Below are 22130 nucleotides of genomic sequence, written 5' to 3' on the forward strand. Positions count from 1 at the left end.
CGGCATCCCAACAGGCGCTCAGCTCTCCAAGCGGGGAGGCCCTGGAGTCGGTAGTTCATCTCCGCAGCTGGTCATCCTGTCATGTCTCTTTTTGATTCTGGCTTAGTGGGGGGAGGGGAGGAAGGGGGGCTTTTATGGGCTTTAGAGGAGAGGAAGTGTGTGCTGATTTGTCCATGGATGCCCATGGGTGGGCCCAGAAAAAGCACCATAAGTTTGCACTGTGGTCCACAGGGCAGGCAGTCGAGGCCCCAGGCTTCAGGCCTTCCCTGGCTTGAAGGTGGGGCTTCACCGGAGACCTGCCCCTTTTCACACAAGGGCCTTTCTCCTTCCATCACTGTTCACCCAGGCTGGGCATCCAGGGTGTTCCTGCCCAGGGGAGCCTGCAGGCCAGCGTCAAACTACACTAAGCACCCCCTCAGCCTCATTCCTGTGCTCCTTGGCACCCAAAGTCTGGAGGGGGCCGAGGCAGCATGGGGCTGGGGTGTCAGCACTGCTGAAAGCCTGCACACACCTGTCTGGGTTGTGACGGTGCCTGGGCTTGACGTCAACTCCCCTCCAAGATCAGAACAGGCTCCAGGAATAGGGAGAGGTCAGGCAGCAGGAGCAGGCACTTCAGAGCCTGCAGGGATGGGGTGGCCCCCAAGAGGGGCCCCCGAGAGGGCAGAGATGCCCAGTTGCCGAGCCACGGCTTCTGCAGCTATAGCTGTGCCAGAGGGCTTTCCTGCCTGCTCCTGGCCCCCAAGAGCACAGGGAGGTCTGGGTCCACAGCTGTGGCTGGGCAGCTGCAGCTGCACCCAGGAAGCATGAGAATCCCACGCTGCCAACTCAGAAGGGGGTGGGGCTTCCGCCTATTTCTGACTCCCTTCAGTTCAGTGGAGCACTCAGCCCCAGCTGTGCCTCCCCCACTGCAGCTGACATCATGGCCGCATCAGCTTCAGGCGGGTTGCCACTGCTATCGGAAGGCTCGATCCATTTTTTTCTCACCAAGTGTGCCCTCAGTCAGAATTCTGTTATTACTGGCGGCTAAGACAGCCTCAGAATCCTGGATTACTTTTAAGCAATAGAATGTTTTCCATTAAAAAAATAATAATAATAAAAGCCAGTAATGTACAGGGAACTCTACAAATAGATATTATATAAAATAGTAAAAAAAAAAAAAGTAATTTCTGCCTTTATTCAAAATTTTTATAGTTCATTTCAGCTAAACCAAGGGCTAACGAAATTTACTGCTTTGATTTTCTTCTAGTTTGTTTCTTTCTACATTCTTAGAAAGCAAACTTAGTTCTCTAAACTCTGTATAAATGGTTTCATTGATTTTAGGTAAAAAGATAACATCTTGAAATTATCTTTGCTCTAAAGGCACATGGCTATATTTAAGACATAATGTGTGAATTAGTTCTGTAATTATTTTCCATAGTTAAACGTTTAAATAAAGCACTATATACAAATTGCATATGAATGCATTTCTAAATCAATGACACTCCGCTTGCTAATAATGAGTACTTGTTGTTGCCTTACTGTTGAGTTTTAGCTGTTCTTTGCATATTCTTGAGGGACTATATGGCTAAGTTCCTGGGTGAATAAGGACTTCCCTAAGTGGACTTTCCCTTAGGCCAAAATGAGTCATGGCGGCAAGCTAAGGGATTGAAGCAACTAATCAAAGGAGACTTTCCCCTAAGCCAAAATGAGTCATAGCCGCAAGCTAAGGGATTGAAACTTCAACAATCATAGGGAGTTTAAGCTCCGGCTGCAGCCTGATGTTTTTTTGTTTTTTTGGTTTTTTTTTTTAATTAAGTGTTCTCACTCATAGGTGGGAACTGAACAATGAGATCACTTGGACTCAGGAAGGGGAACATCACACACCGGAGCCTGATGTTTTTAACCAATCAGGCCTGCCAATCCACAAGTGGACAGAAAATAAGGTAATTCTATAGGACAGAAAAAGGAAAAGGGGAGGGGTCAAAAGGGGATATAAGCATAAGACGAGCCAGAAACAGTAACCCTTCTGGGTCACCTTCCACCGAGTGGAAGCTTTACTTTTGCTTTGGTTTTACTTTGGCTTTTGCTTTAATAAATCTTGTCGCTGCACACTCTTTGGGTCCGTGCGTTTCTCTAATGGAGCTGTAACACTCACCGCTGCGGTCCATGGCTTCATTCCTTGAAGCCCCAGAGACCACAAACCCTTTGATGGAGAAAAGACCTTCGATCGGGAGGACTTCTTGTCTCATTCTGCACGCACATGATTTATCCAGTGTGTGCTCTGCAAATATTTGTTCCCAGTTTCTCAGAACTCTTTTCTCATTGTTTTTCAGAGAACAAAATATTTGAATTTTGATGAAGTACAATTTTTTATAGATCTATTTTGTAAACTTTGCCAGTCCAAGTTCATACACAGTTTCCCCTGTTCTCTTTTAAATGTTTTAAACTTTTACATTTTACACTTAGGCCTATGATTAAATGCAGTTAACTTTGTACAAGATGTGAGTTGTGGGTTAAGGTTGCTGTATTTATTTATTTGTTTGTTTGCATATAGACATCTAATTGATCTAGAACCATGTGGTGAAAAGATTATTTTGATTCCATTTTCTTTTTTTGCCTTTTGCAAAACTCAGTTAATTACATTTGTATGAATCTATTTCTGGTATGATGCCCAAGAAGAAAAAAGTAGTTTTAATTTATCTGCTTATGTCCCCTAATTGTCAACTCAGTGGTCTCATATTTTCCTTTGATTCATCAAGTACATGTTCTTTGAATTTGTGAATGTATTTTCATTAGAAGTGTCTGCTAAATCCTGCTTCTGAAGACAACTATATTCAGCTTCTATTGATTTATGTTTTTATTATGTGTCACATTTTCCCTTTTCTTTGCACGTCAGTAATTTTTCTTTGAAAACTGAACATGAAAAATAACACACTGTGTTAGGTTTAAATTCTATTGTGTTTTTCTGAGAGTTATTAGCTTTCTATTCTAATTTCTAACTTGCCTGAACTAAAAATGTAAATTTTGTCACTCCCAACACTGCTGAGAACTGGGCTTTGCTCTGGTAACTTCCCCTGGAGTGTTGCTGTTGATTGTTAGCTTTCCCTCAAGTGAGTCTTCCCTGTGCCTGTGAAATAGGTTCTTCACCCAAGAACTGAAATAGAGATAAAGCTCATCCTCTTTTAGGCTCTCTTGCTTCTGAAAAATTTCCCCTAATTTCCAGCTTTGATCTTTGTAGTCCAACACTTCATATTCTCTGTTACCTAAATAGTACACAGACTCTGTTAAGAAATTCATCGAATCACAGTTCTGGATCCAAGTAACTCTACCTTTCCACAGTAGATTCCTCTGTACTCTGCTTATTTGGTCCTGGACATTTCTCCGAGAACAAGCAGTTTAGCTGTCATTCAGATATTTGAAGAATTTGTGCCTTAAATTTGGGTCCCACATCTATGTTTCTTGTACTACTGGGATTTTTTTCTTTAAATGTTTCCATTTCCAGGTGATTTCCCATTCTGGAATCACGATCTCTGAAATTTTTTCCTGATAAGCTTACAGAGACCCTCACCCACCCTGCAAATAGCTTAGTGGGGTGGGCTGTGCCTTCAGGCCTGAAGCCACCGGTTCATAATTCTTACCATTCATCATGTTTTTTGAGATTATGCCATCGTCTCTCTTTGGTCAGCTTTAGGAAGTTTACAAGTTATTTTTATAATTTCTATTTCCAGATGATCTACAAGACAAATTCACTTGTCCACCATTACAAGAAGCCAATAATTTATTTTTATATTTAGACTTCACCAGTTTGATTATGACATACCTGAAGAGTGTGTGTGTGTGTGTGTGTGTGTGTGTGTGGTGTTAATGCTCCCTCAAATGTGTGGAGCTTCCCATGTCAGTGGCTCACTACTTTTTAAATCAGTTTGGAAAACTACAGGCAAGATTCCTCAAATATTTTTCACCCCATTTTCTCTCTCCTTCATTACTGGGACTCCAACATCAGAGTACTCGATATTAACTTGCAGGCTGCTGCTGATGCTCAGTTTTATGTTGTTTTGTATTATTGATTTATTTTCAATTTGTTCTCACTCTCCTTTATTTAGAATAACGTCTAGTGACCTTTCCTCCAAGTAACTGATCCTTTCTCCTGTGGATCGAACATGTTGTTAATCGCATCCAGTGGGTTTTTGTTGTTGTTGTTTTTCAGATGTTGTGTCTTTCAGTTGTAGGATGGCAGTTTCTATTATGCAGCTTCCAAATCTCTCTTGATGTCTCGGATTGCTCCACTCATGTTTTCAATTTCTTGTAACATCTGGGTTGTTTAGGGGTCTAATTCACCAATTTATTGACTTTTCACTATGGACCACATTATCTTTTTTATATTTCTGATAATTCTTGATAGTATTTGAGATACTGTGTTTAAAAGTACGGTAGAATCGACAGTAAATAAGCATTGAAATAACTAGAACTGTCCTTATTTTCTGTCATCTTTCTTTTTCATTCAGTTGGCATTTACGTAAACCCCATGGTGTTCAATTTACATTACAACACTCTAGGAGTTGAGTTTCCATTGTCAGAAATTAGAAGTCCTCAGGGCAAGTGAGTGGGAGAGTTTTAAATATCTTAGGAGAGACTTCAAAAGACTTCAGAGGAGATTTGATGGCAACTGCTTTTGTGCATCAAAATTCATTTTGCAATACCAGTACCACTCTAGTTTTAAAATATCCTATTTCACATACCAGGCTGTCTCTAAGCAGGAAATACCTCCAGATAAAAATGTGTGCAAGAATATGGTTCCAAAAATGCAAGAAAGGCACGTCAAGTAATAATACCTCTAGTTAGAACTCTGGGTGGCAGACAGAAAGTCTCAGAGGAAGGGTGACTGGTATCAACAATGTTCTTGTTAAAAGTCACGCATGTCCCCAAAATACCCTCAGTGTGTATAAAAAGGTAAAATTGGATTTTCAATAAAGAAATAATCGAAATATTTCAAATGAATACATTTTTGTCTATAGCGTTAGGCTTGTTATGGACAGGGACCGGAAAAAGAAATCCAAAGTCTGACCACACATTTGACTCTCTCACTTTTCCAGGTATCAAGGGATCTGTAATTTAGAGAAGAGTATTAAAGTGGGAATAAAGTACCATCTTACTACGAGTCCACAAAAATACTTCTCTAGTATATTTGGACTGGGCCATGCAAAAGCTATTCCTTATACTCCAAAATCATGTTTGATTTGCTGATACTGTTCAGCCTCAAGGGAAAAGAAAATCAAAGAGAAGAAAAATGAAAAGATGACACTTTATAGAAGTCAGTTCCATAATTTAACCAGCTGCTTCTAAAGTAATATTGCTTTCATTCATCTTATTTTTCTCTTTTATACATTTAGTCAATTTCACCTAGTATTAATATTCTAAATTTTAGAGTACATTGTCCTGTTAATCCATTTGCTAAATAATTTTACAGTCAAAACCAAACCAAGTACTTATTTAGCATCTCAGGCATGAATTGTGCTTTAATGATTTTCGTTTTTATCTATGTGTTATGAGAGAGCTCAAAATATCTTAAAATCATAATGTTCTATGAGTTTTGATGAGTACAATGCTACTAACCACTTCATGTAAATATGTGATGTGTATAGATATGAAACTGCTTTTTCCAAAATATTCTTTACTGAGACTTTCTCATGGTGTTTGGCTAATCAAATAATAATTATCAAATAATTATTAACATATATACTAATGTGAAATCAGGTTGACATGTAAAATGTATTTTTATGCATGTTTTAATTTCAAAGAGTGTTAGACAAAACATTCATTAGTAAGAAGCTAAAGGTAGTTTTCCAGGATTTCTCATTATCTTACACAAGGAAACTGTTTTCAGTCAAACTTAAGGAATGTTAAATGGGAACAGCAATGATGCTGTACTCATTCTCAGAAGGTACAGCAAAGATGAGTTTTACAAATGACCAAAAAAGCATTCTATTTGAATATGTTATGTTTAAAAAATACACAGCCAGTGATGATAATGTCTGAAGAATTTTATCGACTACCCGAGTTTAAGTAAATGCTTTGCATCTTGTTATCTCAAGAAAACAGGAGTGAACCTTTCTGAAATTAACTTGCCTTTACGTGAATTGAATGGTATGTTTATTCAAGAATGAAGAAGACTGTTTTTTTCCTCCAGTATTAGTGGAGTCTCCTTGCTTGGCACCACATTCATGCCAATCAAAGACATCTTTAGTTCAAGTTCAGGGTGAAACAGGAATTGCAGTGGGTACTTAGAAACTATCAGTGTGGTGCCAGCTCTTGAAAGAAACAGACTCAGTTTTTGGCGTATTACAGAGAGGACAATTGTTCAAAGAAAAATTTTAAGGCAAAACATTTAGGGTAATGTTATATAAATAAGAAAGAAGACTTCCTGGAACTTTGGCTGTTTTTTTTTTTTTTTTTTCCTTCATTTTCTTAGCTCTGATTCTGCCTTGCAAGTTTCTACTTATCGGGATTCCATACGATCTCATTATTTCCTCTTGGCACTTTCTTTAGGCAAGGCAACAGCTGCATAATATTGATAAACTCTAAGGAGGCTAGAATGCACCGTAACTGCTATGGCTTCAATCTAACTGGAACATACACAGAAACGGAGTTGGCATATTTCTGTTGTGAAACCTTCATCTCTCTCCTACATTGAAAATGCCTTGTCTAAAAACTGCGCACAGTAATTTTCTCAAAGTATCTTTATTCTAACCTTATGATAATTTTCACATTCAGTACAGTGTATTACAATTGAACGTGAGAATAAAAGTTAGATCTCAAAAATGATGAATAATTAAATTGTCAAGATGGGTGTATAAAAAATATTTCTCAATAATATCACATCTTTTTAAAGCAGATCCAGCTTCTTTCCATCCAAACCCAAGCCATGTATTGATGCTTTATTAAACAAGTCAGATCAGGAAAGAGATACAATGACCAAGCATAAAATAACATGTGAGCTCACAAAAGAAAAGGAAATTATGTATGGATTCCAAAAGTAAAAGCAAAGCATTAAATAATAATAATAATAAAAACAAACACCAAATAAAAAGGAAACCAGAAATATTTTCCATTAGAATTCAGAGAGAAAAATATTTTAAAAGATAAACAGCTCTTTAAAAATGCCAATAGAAAAACAGATAAATGATACATATAGTAAATATCCAAAAATTATTACAGTGAATAAGTATAAAAAACACTTAATCCACCATTAATCAAAGCCATGAAAAACAAAATCCTATTAACATCTCTACATAATACTCAACATAGTATTGAAGGTACAAAAAGATAGGCGCCATCAAGCCCTGATGTGGCGACTATGAAAATGATTTTCTTAAGCATTCTGGAGGGAAAGCTGCTGATGTACATCAAGAGCTTATCACCACTTTAACTGTTCATGGTTTTCCATCCAATAATTTTACTTATAGGAAACCAGGCTAAGCAAATTTGTTCAGAAAAGTAAATGATCAGATAGAATGCTCATGGAACACTGATATATAATTGTAAAAGATTTCACACAACTTCAATGTCTGATACTAGGGGTGTCAGAAATTAATATATGTATATGCTAGAATATTATATATATCTTAACAGAAAATATGCTTTAAAAGGACCTGATTAAATGTCAACAAAAAAGGTGTAAGGAGACCAGTTTCAAATGTGTGTATTTTTCTTTGTTTAAAGACTTCTAGGTACAATTGGTAGACTGCAAAAAGAAAATATCAAGCATGACTATAATTAATAATATTGTATAATTTACTTTATATTTTCTATATTTTTCTATTCATATATATTTCTTGAAGAGAAAATTATGTATTTCTTTTATAATCACAAATAACAATAGAAGTCATGATTGTATCTCACTCTTCGTTCTGCTTTTGAGTTACAGAGCCCAACATGGTTCTGGAAAATTATAGGCAATCAATTAAGGTCTCTTGATTTGATACATTATTTGTTTAACAAACTAAAAAAAAAAAAAGTATTTCAAATTTAAAAACATAAAATTTAATTTTAAGTGGACTCAGTATTAAAATACAAGACAAATATTTGCCATATTTTGGAGGACAAGGGATAACAGTGGGAACCAATTTAACATATTTATAATAAAAATACCGGGCCAAGTCTGAGGATTCAAAATAAGGCAACAAAGAAACTTATATTAGGAGAAGGACCATCTTCTCTTGCTCATTTATCACAGGGGCAAAGCTATGGATAACAATCATCGTAGAAAGTCTAAAACAATAGTAAGGTACTGATTGCAAGGAAATGTCTTATACAATTGTGGGGCTGTTTGGACAAGTGTAAAATTTGTAGGACAGTTGGTCAGGAGAGATGGGCTGGAACTCTTGGCGCCAACTGATGCTACTGCCCACAGGCAGGATTTCTTCTTCTCTAAGGAAACTCAATTCTTTTCTTCATGCCCTTCAACTGGCTGCATCGGGCCCTTCCAGATTTTCTGGAATAATTTCCATTATATGAGTCAACTGGTAATAAACATTAATTGCATCTGCAGACGACCTTCCTAGCACCACCGAGATTAGTGGTTGATGGAAGAGCTGGGCCTAGAGCCTGGCCAAGCTGCCACATTAAACTGACCATCACAAGGAGGTGGTCGACTGCAATAATTAAGATTACTTGTAGGATTCTGGTGAAGTTATGGACACAGAAATTGAGGAAATTGTTTTAATAAAACATATATTGCCCAAGAGGCTATCAAGAAAATTGCCTGGTATAATGCCACAGGAAAAGAGATGTAGAAAAGCTTTTCTCTGAGGTTTTATCTTGCATTAGTTAAATGAGAGGGTTATACAACAACAAGTTAAAGGAAGAAAAATAATTAAATTGGTGTGTTTGCAGGGCATGACATGATGTGTGATGAGGAGTTGGAAATTTGTATCTGGAATGCAGATGAAATATAATGAAGTTCCACTTACTACAGAGTTTGAACACATGGGGATTTATTTCTACAAGCTTTAATGGCTTCCTCAGAACTTTCAGTATTAGTGTAAATAAGTCATCAGTCACTGTTTTCGGGGACAAACAGGAAGGGACAGAGAATTTTACAACTGAAATCAGAAGGGAGAGGGATAATGCAGAATAGAAAAAGACATTCTGGGGTTAAGCCCTGAGGGAAAGGGACTGAAGGAAAGTAAATGAGGGTTTTAGAACATCATTCCTGAATCCACTGAGTGTAAATATGGGATGTGTAAACATTGCATAGTTTAGGATGCATTTCTCACTTTCAGCTCTAAAATACTTTGCTGCCTTTCATGTGTATTCCTGTTTTTTGGCAACTTGCCTTTGGTGGACACCAGAGATTGTGGTTTTATTTCATATCTCTGCCTCTTCTCTTCACACCTCTTCGTACCTGAGACTCAACACAGCACCTCATGTAAGGATAGTGCAATTGAAAATGCTTTTCAAATGAATGAAAGCACGGAAGGATGAAGGCATGTTGAATGTGTTCAGGCATCCTCAGCAGGTTTCCTTCAAATCCTAGGTGCTAGGTAAATTTGATTTCTATTACTTCCATAAAAAATTGCCACATACTTAGTGGCTTGTAATACTACAAATTGATTATCTTACAGTTCTGTAGATTAGAAGCCTGACACAATATAAAAACAACAACAACAAACAAAAATAGTACTAAAAAGAAGTATGGTTCTAAGCCCTCTTACTGCATTCCTTCCTATCATCTTCCTAACAAGCCTACGAGTTGGTGATATTCTCATTTTTGTTTTACTTATGAGGAAACAGACACAGATTAGGTAGAGTGAGTTGTCATCCAGGTCACAGTGGTGTGGGGCAAGGTGGATGTAAAGCAGGGGTGAAAGTCCAGGTCTTCTCATTCTCTTACTCATGAAGCTTCAATGCCTCTGAAAAAGCAGGAATTTGAGAGTGGGTCAGTAGCAGTGTACTGGAGTCCAGTGCAAAGGCCTTTCTGAGATGTGAAGGTCTCATTAGAAACAAGCTGGGACAGAAAATAATACGGCTAGAGTTATGGGAGAAGCAGTTGCAGGAAATGCCCAAGCCAATCCATTTTTACTGATGTGTGTTATAATTTTCCTTCTTAAGCGTCAGCAATTCTGTGACCTTCTTGATGTTAACAATGCCCTGGAGAGTGAAGGAATGAGGAACGGGGACACGCCACATTTGGGTAGTGGTAGCATAGAAAAAGCCAACAAATTTGCAGGAGATGGAATGCAGAGAGGGAATCACAACTTCAGCAGAAGCAAGCAATGAAAGCAAGGGGCAAAGCTCCCTGAGTTTCCTGGGGGGATGGAAAAGTGTTCTGTTCCTCTTACCATGTGGGTGATTCTTTCTAGAAAATAGGCCCCGGAGGATTGAAGCCCTTAGGGGACATCCCAACTCTGCACCTTTGGGTTGAGTAGGATCCAAAAAGATCCCCATGACTCATGATGATGCCTGGTGAATGAATGAGCTCTTATGTCTCCACATGGGTACTGAATCAAGTGGTGATCAATTCCTCAAAGATGTTCAAAGATTCTAACCTTGGCAGGGTTATGGAATTGGGAAACGAGAAGCAAATATACCCTCCGAGAAAAGGTCATTTCTCCAACATAAAGATGAATTTTGAAATTATTTTGTTTGTTTTATTAGAGTGTGCTTTGCTAAAAGATCAGCAGAAAAGTCTGCCCAACTGCTAGGCACTCACTATGCTAGGTCCTAAAGATACCAAGGTAGAATGACTACCACCTCGACGTTACAAATGACTTTACAAATGTAAAGTAACCATGTGGACAAATACCTATAACAAAATATGATCGGCATCAGGAGAGAGGAATTCATAGAAAATTTTGAAGCTCAGAAAAGGGACAACTGATCAAGACCCACAAGGTCAAGGAAGACTTCCTGGGGGAAATTATACACAAGTTGATGATTTTCAGATGCTTAGGAGGCAGCCAAAAGAGAAGCAAAATTGAAAAAAAGGGGCTCAAAGCAAAGGAAACCCCATGGGGAAAGGTATGAAGGCCCGTGGTGTGGGCTCCTGCTTGTAGACGGGAAGATTGGGTTTAGGGACTCTGTGTCGTCTGATACCACATAAGGTGAGCAATAATACCAGAGGCTGCAAAGTTTCACTGAAAACATCTGGAAGCCGCTCCTGGACTTGCCCTGCAGGAGAGCCCAGTGCACACCCTCAGTGCCTTGAACATCTGGGAGGTGGCTCAAGTCTAGGTCAGCAGAGCTACCAAACCAGCAGCACTTGGATGGCGTTTCATCCCGGTGGGAGAAGAGAGAAGTGTTGGGAAGGGCCACGCATTTCGAGAAGAACCACATTTATGGGAGTAGCATTGAAGTCTCCACAGCAGGACATAGAGACATTTTTTTTTTTTTAATTTGTTCATCATATTCTTAACAGCACTGTCAGGTTTCCTTTTTGATTTTTTGTTTTTAAATACATGCTTCTTATTATTTTAGTCCAAAGAATGCAGGCCTATAGTCTTCTCTGGTGGAATGGCTTTTTGGGTTTCTTATTTGTGTCTTCTTAAGTCAGAAAAATTAAAGAATGCCTCTGTAAAGAAACCCTGTATGGTCTGCTGTGGTAGTTAAGAGTGTGGACTCTGGAGCCAGACGGCCTGAACTTGAATGCCGTTTTGCCATTAAACAACTGTGTGGACTTGGGAAAGTCATCCAGCCCTCCCTGCCACGGTTTCCTCAGCTACAAAGTCACGACAATAAAAGTGCTTACTTCGAAGGTTGTAGTGGGAATTAATTGTGTCAATATATATAAATGTGAAGTGCATGGAACAGACATTGGCACGTAATACATACTTAATAAGTATCAGCCATACTGTTATTTTAATATTTTATGAGGTTTAAAGGGTGATGTTTTCCAAAGAAAAGGCTTATTTTCCTGCTCTTGTAAAAAATATTGCTTCTCTGAATTCCTTCCTTATGGTGAGAGATTTATTCACACACACACACAATTTGTATATTGTAAAATTCCATGTGCTTTTCACAACGATCAATTTCACAAATGTCTACCTTGTATTTTACTTTAATAATTGTGCCTTCGGTTCTGTATTTGTCCATTTTCTGTGTATTTTTGACTCTCTCTCCCAGTAAAATGTAAGCCCAATAAAGGCACAGGCTTTGTATGATTTGTTTGTTGCACTTAGGTCTGGGCATGGCATGTGCTAGGTACCCAGTAAGCTTATGTTGAATTAACTAATAAGTTCAGAATCTAGTCATGTTTAACAAACACAGGCATTCTTTTCTTGGACATTACAGCATTATCATTATTGGTCCAAGAGATGCCATTTTCAAGGTTCTTAAGGACAATGCCTATATATGTTTAAAAAAAAGTATCAGAAAATGAGAAAATTATAATTTGTAAAGTTGTGCTTTATTAAAATCTAATGATTGTGTTTAATAGACACTTGGACTCTCATCAATCTAAAGTGTACTGCCTGAGAAAGAGGAAAACATTTATCTTTGTTTGTGAATATCAAATCTTCCACAGCAAAACCTCCTCAACAGAATTACAACACAGGAGAAGATGCCAAACCAATTTCTGCTTGCTGGTGACACAATCTTAGAGCATTAACCTGAGACAGTCGGCTATGTTAAACCTCGCTCGTTACAGTGTACTGGATACCAAGGGTCTAGTGGGACAATTAGGTACGAAATGTGTGATATTTTTGCCATACAAATCTTATTTGCAAACTTACCAAATAAATTTCTTCAAGGCTTTACATGACTGAAGCTCTTATTTGATAAACTAAGCAAGTGGGAGATCATTCGTAATGTGAAAATTTGCTGTTTTAAGCAGCTACATGAATCTTTTTCAGTTATTTTCCAGCTTAAAAAGGTCAAGCCACCTTTTTAAAAGAGTGAGAGTCAACTAGATTTGCACATAACTATGAGTTGCCCTCTTGTGAAAATGGGGCTACTGAATTAGGGAAAAAAAAAACCAAGATGCAATTGTGGTCAAACTCCTTTGTAAACTTACATTTTCATAGGAAACCCAAGAGGGAGACTCTGTGTTGTTATATGAACCATAATCTAAAAATCTTAAGGGTGCCTGATTTTTCAATCAGAAGAAAAAGTGGAAGAAAACCTTACCACATAGCCTGGAGACCATCAACCCTAACATCAAACAGACTCAGCCTGGACACCCAGGTCCCACACGCTTAGCTCTCCAAACTGGACAAACTATTTAAACTTCACTCACCTACTGATATCAAAAAAGGCTGATCATACTTCATAAGAATCCTGGGAGTTTGGGGTGACATTTTACACCTGGTAATTTCTCCCATTTAAAAATATTTAAAACATACTTTTAAAAAAGTAATGAAATAGGCTGTGTGTGGTGGCTCATGCCTGTAATCCCAGAACTTTGGGGGGCCAAGACAGATGGATCACCTGAGGTCAGGAGTTCGAGACCAGCCTGGCCAATGTGGTGAAACCTCATCTCTACTGAAAAGACAAAAATTAGCCATAAGTGGTGGCATGTGCCTGTAGCCCCAGCTACTCAGGAGGCTGAGGCAGGAGAATCGCTTGAACCTGGAAGGTGGAGGTTGCAGTGAGCCAAGATCACCCCATTGCACTCCACCCTGAGCAACAGAGTGAGACTCGGTCTAAAAAAAAAAAAAGGAAAGAAAAGAATGATGAAATAAGCTTTGGCCTTTCTTTTTAATAAAAATAGAAACACATGTATTCTTGTGAAAACAGATGTACAACTCATTGTACCCTCACAGGAAAGCATATCTCTTACCATCTGAGTTGAAGAGAACTTCTGAGGAATAGGTTTGTGCTAATGCACATTTGAGGATATTAGCCCAGCTCATAAGGAAATCAGTGCTGATCACAACTGTAATGAAAATCAAGTTCACACATAACAATATTAACCTTAAATGTAAATGGACTAAATGCTCCAATTAAAAGACACAGACTGGCAAACTGGATAAAGAGTCAAGACCCATCAGTCTGCTGTATTCAGGAGATCCATCTCACATGCAGAGACATACTTATAGGCTCAAAATAAAGGGATGGAAGAAGATCTACCAAGCAAATTGAGAACAGAAAAAAGCAGGGGTTGCAATACTAGTCTCTGATAAAACAGACTTTAAACCATCAAAGATCAAAAGAGACAAAGAAGGCCATTACATAATGGTAAAGGGATCAATTCAACAGGAAGAGCTAACTATCCTAAATATATATATGCACCCAATGCAGGAGCACCCAGATTCATAAAGCAAGTCCTTAGAGACTTACAAAGAGACTTAGACTCCCATACAATAATAATGGGAGACTTCGGCCGGGCGCGGTGGCTCAAGCCTGTAATCCCAGCACTTTGGGAGGCCGAGATGGGCGGATCACGAGGTCAGGATATCGAGAGACAATCCCGGCTAACACGGTGAAACCCCGTCTCTACTAAAAAATACAAAAAAATAGCCGGGCGAGGTGGCGGGCACCTGTAGTCCCAGCTACTCGGGAGGCTGAGGCAGGAGAATGGCGTAAACCCGGGAGGCGGAGCTTGCAGTGAGCTGAGATCCGGCCACTGCACTCCAGCCTGGGTGACAGAGCAAGACTCCGTCTCAAAAAAAAAATAAAATAAAATAAAAAACAAAAAATAAAAATAATGGGAGACTTCAACACCCCACTGTCAACATTAGACAGATCAACGAGACAGAAAGTTAACAAGGATATCCAGGAATTGAACTCATCTCTGCAGCAAGCAGACCTAATAGAAATCTACAGAACTCTCCACCCCAAATCAACAGAATATACATTCTTCTCAGCACCACATCACACTTATTCCAAAATTGACCACATAATTGGAAGTAAAGCACTCCTCAGCAAATGTACAAGAACAGAAATTACTGTCTCTCAGACCACAGTGCAATCAAACTAGAACTCAGGACTAAGAAACTCAATCAAAACCGCTCAACTACATGGAAACTGAATAACCTGCTCTTGAATGACTACTGGGTACACAACGAAATGAAGGCAGAAATAAAGATGTTCTTTGAAACCAATGAGAACAAAGACACAACATACCAGAATCTCTGGGACACATTTAAAGCAGTGTGTAGAGGGAAATTTATAGCACTAAATGCCCACAAGAGAAAGCTGGAAAGATCTAAAATTGACACTCTAACATCACAATTAAAAGAACTAGAGAAGCAAGAGCAAACACATTCAAAAGCTAGCAGAAGGCAAGAAATAACTAAGATCAGAGCAGAACTGAAGGAGATATAGACACAAAAAACCCTCCAAAAATCAATGAATCCAGGAGTTGGTTTTTTGAAAAGATCAACAAAATTGACAGACCGCTAATAAGACTAATAAAGAAGAAAAGAGAGAAGAATCAAATAGACGCAATAAAAAATGTTAAAGGGGATATCACCACCAACCCCACAGAAATACAAACTACCATCAGAGAATACTATAAACACCTCTACGCAAATAAACTAGAAAATCTAGAAGAAATGGATAATTTCCTGGACATTTACACTCTCCCAAGACTAAACCAGGAAGAAGTTGAATCCCTGAATAGACCAATAGCAGGCTCTGAAATTGAGGCAATAATTAATAGCCTACCAATGAAAAAAAGTCCAGGACCAGATGGATTCACAGCTGAATTCTACCAGAGGTACAAGGAGGAGCTGGTACCATTCCTTCTGAAACTATTCCAATCAATAGAAACAGAAAGAATCCTCCCTAACTCATTTTATGAGGCCAACATCATCCTGATACCAAAGCCTGGCAGAGACACAACAAAAAAAGAGAATTTTAGACCAATATCCCTGATGAACATCGATGCAAAAATCCTCAATAAAATACTGGCAAACCGGATCCAGCAGCACATCAAAAAGCTTATCCACCATGATCAAGTGGGCTTCATCCCTGGGATGCAAGGCTGGTTCAACATACGCAAATCAATAAACATAATCCAGCATATAAACAGAACCAAAGACAAAAACCACATGATTATCTCAATAGATGCAGAAAAGGCCTTTGACAAAATTCAACAGCCCTTCATGCTAAAAACTCTCAATAAATTTGGCATTGATGGAACGTATCTCAAAATCATAAGAGCTATTTATGACAAACCCACAGCCAATATCATACTGAATGGGCAAAAACTGGAAAAATTCCCTTTGAAAACTGGCACAAGACAGGGATGCCCTCTCTCACCACTCCTATTCAACATAGTGTTGGAAGTTCTGGCTAGGGCAATCAGGCAAGAGAAAGAAATCAAGGGTATTCAATTAGGAAAAAAAGAAGTCAAATTGTCCCTATTTGCAGATGACATGATTGTATATTTAGAAAACCCCATTGTCTCAGCCCAAAATCTCCTTAAGCTGATAAGCAACTTCAGCAAAGTCTCAGGATACAAAACTAATGTGCAAAAATCACAAGCATTCTTATACACCAGTAACAGACAAACAGAGAGCCAAATCATGAATGAACTTCCATTCACAATTGCTTCAAAGAGAATAAAATACCTAGGAATCCAACTTACAAGGGATGTAAAGGACCTCTTCAAGGAGAACTACAAACCGCTGCTCAGTGAAATAAAAGAGGACATAAACAAATGGAAGAACATACCATGCTCATGGATAGGAAGAATCAATATCATGAAAATGGCCATACTGCCCAAGGTAATTTATAGATTCAATGCCATCCCCATCAAGCTACCAATGAGTTTCTTCACAGAATTGGAAAAAACTGCTTTAAAGTTCATATGAAACCAAAAAAGAGCCCGCATCTCCAAGACAATCCTAAGTCAAAAGAACAAAGCTGGAGGCATCACGCTACCTGACTTCAAACTATACTACAAGTCTACAGTAACCAAAACAGCATGGTACTGGTACCAAAACAGAGATATAGACCAATGGAACAGAACAGAGTCCTCAGAAATAATACTACACATCTACAGCCATCTGATCTTTGATAAACCTGAGAAAAACAAGAAATGGGGAAAGGATTCCCTATTTAATAAATGGTGCTGGGAAAATTGGCTAGCCATAAGTAGAAAGCTGAAACTGGATCCTTTCCTTACTCCTTATACGAAAATTAATTCAAGATGGATTAGAGACTTAAATGTTAGACCTAATACCATAAAAACTCTAGAAGAAAACCTAGGTAATACCATTCAGGACATAGGTATGGGCAAGGACTTCATGTCTAAAACACCAAAAGCAACGGCAACAAAAGCCAAAATTGACAAATGGGATCTAAGTAAACTAAAGAGCTTCTGCACAGCAAAAGAAACTACCATCAGAGTGAACAGGCAACCTACAGAATGGGAGGAAATTTTTGCAATCTACTCATCAGACAAAGGGCTAATATCCAGAACCTACAAAGAACTCAAACAAATTTACAAGAAAAAAAACAAACAGCCCCATCAAAAAGTGGGCAAAGGATATGAACAGACATTTCTCAAAAGAGGACATTCATACAGCCAACAGACACATGAAAAAATGCTCATCATCACTGGCCATCAGAGAAATGCAAATCAAAACCACAATGAGATACCATCTCACACCAGCTAGAATGGCGATCATTAAAAAGTCAGGAAACAACAGGTGCTGGAGAGGATGTGGAGAAATAGGAACACTTTTACACTGTTGGTGGGATTGTAAACTAGTTCAACCATTATGGAAAACACTATGGCGATTCCTCAAGGATCTAGAACTAGATGTACCATATGACCCAGCCATCCCATTACTGGGTATATACCCAAAGGATTATAAATCATGCTGCTATAAAGACACATGCACACTTATGTTCATTGCGGCACTATTCACAATAGCAAAGACTTGGAATCAACCCAAATGTCCATCAGTGACAGACTGGATTAAGAAAATGTAGCACATATACACTATGGAATACTATGCAGCCATAAAAAAGGATGAGTTTGTGTCCTTTGTAGGGACATGGATGCAGCTGGAAACCATCATTTTTAGCAAACTATCACAAGAACAGAAAACCAAACACCGCATGTTCTCATTCATAGGTGGGAACTGAACAATGAGATCACTTGGACTCGGGATGGGGAACATCACACACCGGGGCCTATTACGGGGAGGGGGGAGGGGGGAGGGATTGCATTGGGAGTTATACCTGATGTAAATGACGAGTTGATGGGTGCTGACGAGTTGATGGGTGCAGCACACCAACATGGCACAAGTATACATATGTAACAAACCTGCACGTTATGCACATGTACCCTAGAACTTAAAGTATAATAAAAAATAAAAATAAAAAAAAAAAACAAGTGAATTCCTTCATTGTATAAAATGCAAATTTGAAAAGGTTAGTCTTCAGTTAAGTCCCTTCGTTGGCTTGGCTGCCTGGATATATTCAACTGCCTAGCAAAGCGCTATGCGATTCCCAGGAATGAATACCCTAAGTTCCACCTATTTAGAACCATCTGAATTTCTTCAAATATGCCAGATGGCTATGGGGCATTTTGTTCCTGCTCCAGAAAATGCTTTTCTTACCTCTTCTCACCAAGTTGATTATGGTTGTCTAGTCAACACCCACCTCTGCTTCTCCTACCCCAGAGATTGATACCTGCAAAGACTTCCATTGAAGAACATGTATGACTTTATTCAAATGTTGGGTTGATAGATCTCTTTCCCATCCCCTAAAAGGAGGTATTATTTTTAATTTCTGGATTATATTTCTTGTTTGTATGTATGATATGTGCTTACTTAATGATTGTCAAATAAAGGGTTGAATGAATGAATGGATAAAGAAGTGAATGGGTGAATGGATAAATAAGTGAATGGGTGAACAGACAGATGAACCAATGAAAATATATTTTTTGTAGCATGTATGAAATGTCAATCAGGTTGGGGAGTGAATGAGGAAAAAATCAACATGATCTTTTTAGATTCCGTAGTAATAAATGTTTCCAAATTTCTTTTCCTAATAAAGTCTTCATGATGCATGATTTTAGGGCCAAATGTTGTGCAATTTTCATACTTAAGGGATAAATGTATCCCAAAGGAAAGAGAAGAAAATATATACTTTACTCATCCTGACTGCAAGGTATACACTTCACACAATAATACATTTTTATCAGATAACACTATAAGATTTTATTAAAATTTGCCAGATAAAGCTTACTCTAACTATGATCAAATCAGTTAATGCAGGAAGAAAAAAAATCAGTGCACCTTTAGAATCATTGTAGCCTCCAGAAAAGAGATGGTCAATATGGCGAAATAAGAACAGTCTAATGTACGTCAAACCCAGGTTCTCATTCCAACAAAAAACTCTAGCCATGTTTTAAAACTATAATAGTGATCATGTATTTAGCACTCACCTGTACCAGACTGTGTTCTAAGTGATTGCTACAACATTCTCTGTAATCTCACCAACAGCCTTATGTTAACGGCATTGTTATATGTATGCTCAGAGGAAAAGCAGCTTGTCTCACACAGTACATCTGCTAAGCAATGAGGGAAGTATGGTTTCAAATGGGAACCTCTGGAAGCAGTGACTACGCTTTTAGTCTCGAAGCTGGGCTGCTCCATGACTCCGGTAAAGTGGCATGACACCTGGCCCCAGTTTTTCCTTATCTCGAAGGGAACTGAGAATCAGCAAATCTCTCCTAGACAGTCATTGTTTCTTGTTGTTTCTCTCCTGGAATGAAGACTGACCAAATTCACTCTCATGAAAATACCATAACTAAAAATAGATATGCATTTTTGTCATATATGAAAACACTTTCAGTAGTGGTTCCATGCTCAGACAGTATGATCATTTGTTTACACAAGGATTGACATGGCTTTCACCTTGCTGTCAGGAGGATAAAAATCTTTATCTCACCCCTGCAATTACAATTTGATTCAGCCTGTTTCCTGTTTGCTCAGAACCATGGCCTGGGCCACATAAGATGTGTTAATGTGACAATCTGTTCAGGAGCAATGGCTCATCAGAACACTGCGGTCGGCACCGACCGTGGGGATCACAGTTTTTGAAAACAGTAGCAATGATCTGGCTCTCATTACAAGTATATCTATCATTTTATTCAATTAAAATACAAAACTCATTAATCACCATGTCTGAATTATGGTAACAGCTGTGAAAATTATTTCTCTGTCTCTGTTTCTGTTTGAGTCTTTCTAATTCATTCACGATACTGTGGATAAAATAATATTTTAAATGAAATGTGACCATTTCATGCCTCTTTAAAATTTGTGGAGAAATCTGACTGACTTCAGATGAATCTAAACTTCTCAGCATGACCTGAGGGTCCATCAAGACCTGCTTTTTAACCTGTTCTTTTACTGTTCTTACTGTACCCTAATGTCCAAGAATCTTGGAAGAAGTTCCTCAGCTTTGACCATGCTGTTCTGTCTCCCAAGAGTGCTTGCTCCGTACTCTCTGTGTGTAGCCAACTCCTACTCGCCCTTCAGAACTCAGCTCATAGGCTGCCATTTCCAGAAAGGCTTTTGTGTTCAAATCAGTCGGAGTTTTGTAGCTATCTCAGACTTTGCTGTGATTCAATATTACAAACAAGAATTGTGAGCTGGGCAGAGATCTGTGACAGGGATATAAATATGAATAAGATAAAGAGTCTGGGATTTAGAAAATAAGTCATCCAGTAATGCTGAACATAATTTGAATATGCCATTGAGGGACATGAGATACTGAAATAACACAGCTTGATACACCTTTCCCAAAATACTATTAAATGGCTCTAAAGGGACATCAAGAAAAAGTCAAAGTACAATTTATGATTAAATAAAGAAAAAAAGTCAATTAATTCAAGGTATTGAACAGAACAGATGAAGTAAAATGCAATATGTGTGGAAGAAAGTTCAATGTGTTAATTTGTTCTTAACTTTGGTTATTAGAATTTTGTCAATGTGTTCTTAAATTTTATTATTAGAGTAATATGGCTTTTGGATATACCATAGGAATTAGAGAAAACTATTTTAAAATCTAAACTAAAAAAAATAAATAGTTGAAAATAGCTAAAGGGGTAAGTTTCATCTGGTATTCAAAAAAGTCAGAAAAGTGCAAAATTAAATAAGACTAGCACAACCATAAGACTGGATTTATGGAGAATAAACACCAAAAACAACCCAAAAATAGGCCTTGGTATGTAATAACTTAATATAATAAAAGTAGACCATAAGATCAATATAAGTGGAAAGTGTTTCAAGTAATTTAATGTTGGTTAGCATTTTGGAAAACATATATTTACATATGTATTTCATAGTATAGATGAAATACATTTTACAAAAATTTAAGTATTAGAGAAAAAAATTCTCATGTCTACTGTCTGGTAGATTAAATGTGCAGAGAACTAAAACATTGGTTACAGGGAAAAGCACCATTAACAAAAAATGGTGGAATGTGTTAAAATGAGAAAAACTATTGGACACCAAAGAGCTAGAAGGCTAACTCCACAATCAGAATTTCTCCTGAGCATCCTACTGAGCTCTAGTGGCCCAGGGCTTCGCTTCTTCTTCTTTTTTCTTCTTCTCTTACATTCATAGACAAATGGGCAAAGAAACAACATTCGGGGACATGTTTAAGTTTTCCATTCACAGTAAAATATGATTGTCCACAATTTGTGAAAACAATTTAATGGAGATAAAATAGTCTTTTCAAAAAGCTGTGCTGAGTCATGTATATGTATATGCAAAAGTAAAGTTAAAAATGAAATTGGACCCTTTAAAATGGAGTACTCTTCAGTCTTAAAAGGAAGGAAAGTCTGAAGAATGCTTCAACATGGATGAATCTTGAAGACATGGTGCTAATGGAAATTAAGCCAGACACAAAAAGATGTACACTATATTATTCCACTTAAACGAGGTACATACAATAGTAAAACGTATAAAAAGATAAAGTAGAAGGATGGTTACCAGGGGCTGTGTGGGGAAGGAAAGGAGGAGTTGTTTTTGAACCAGTATAGAGTTTCAGTTTTGCAAATGAAAAGGTTCTGGAGCTCTGTTTTCCAACAATGTGAATATACTTAACACTACTGAACTGTATAGTTAAAAGTGACTAAGATAATAAATTTTATGTTCTGTGTTTTCTACCATAATAAAAATGCATTAGGAATAACATTAGTGCTTGCCTCACATCATCTACAAAAATTGACTTAAAATAAATTGTAG

This window comes from Macaca fascicularis, chromosome 13 (genome assembly GCF_037993035.2).
Source record: "Macaca fascicularis isolate 582-1 chromosome 13, T2T-MFA8v1.1".
Classification (NCBI taxonomy): domain Eukaryota; kingdom Metazoa; phylum Chordata; class Mammalia; order Primates; family Cercopithecidae; genus Macaca; species Macaca fascicularis.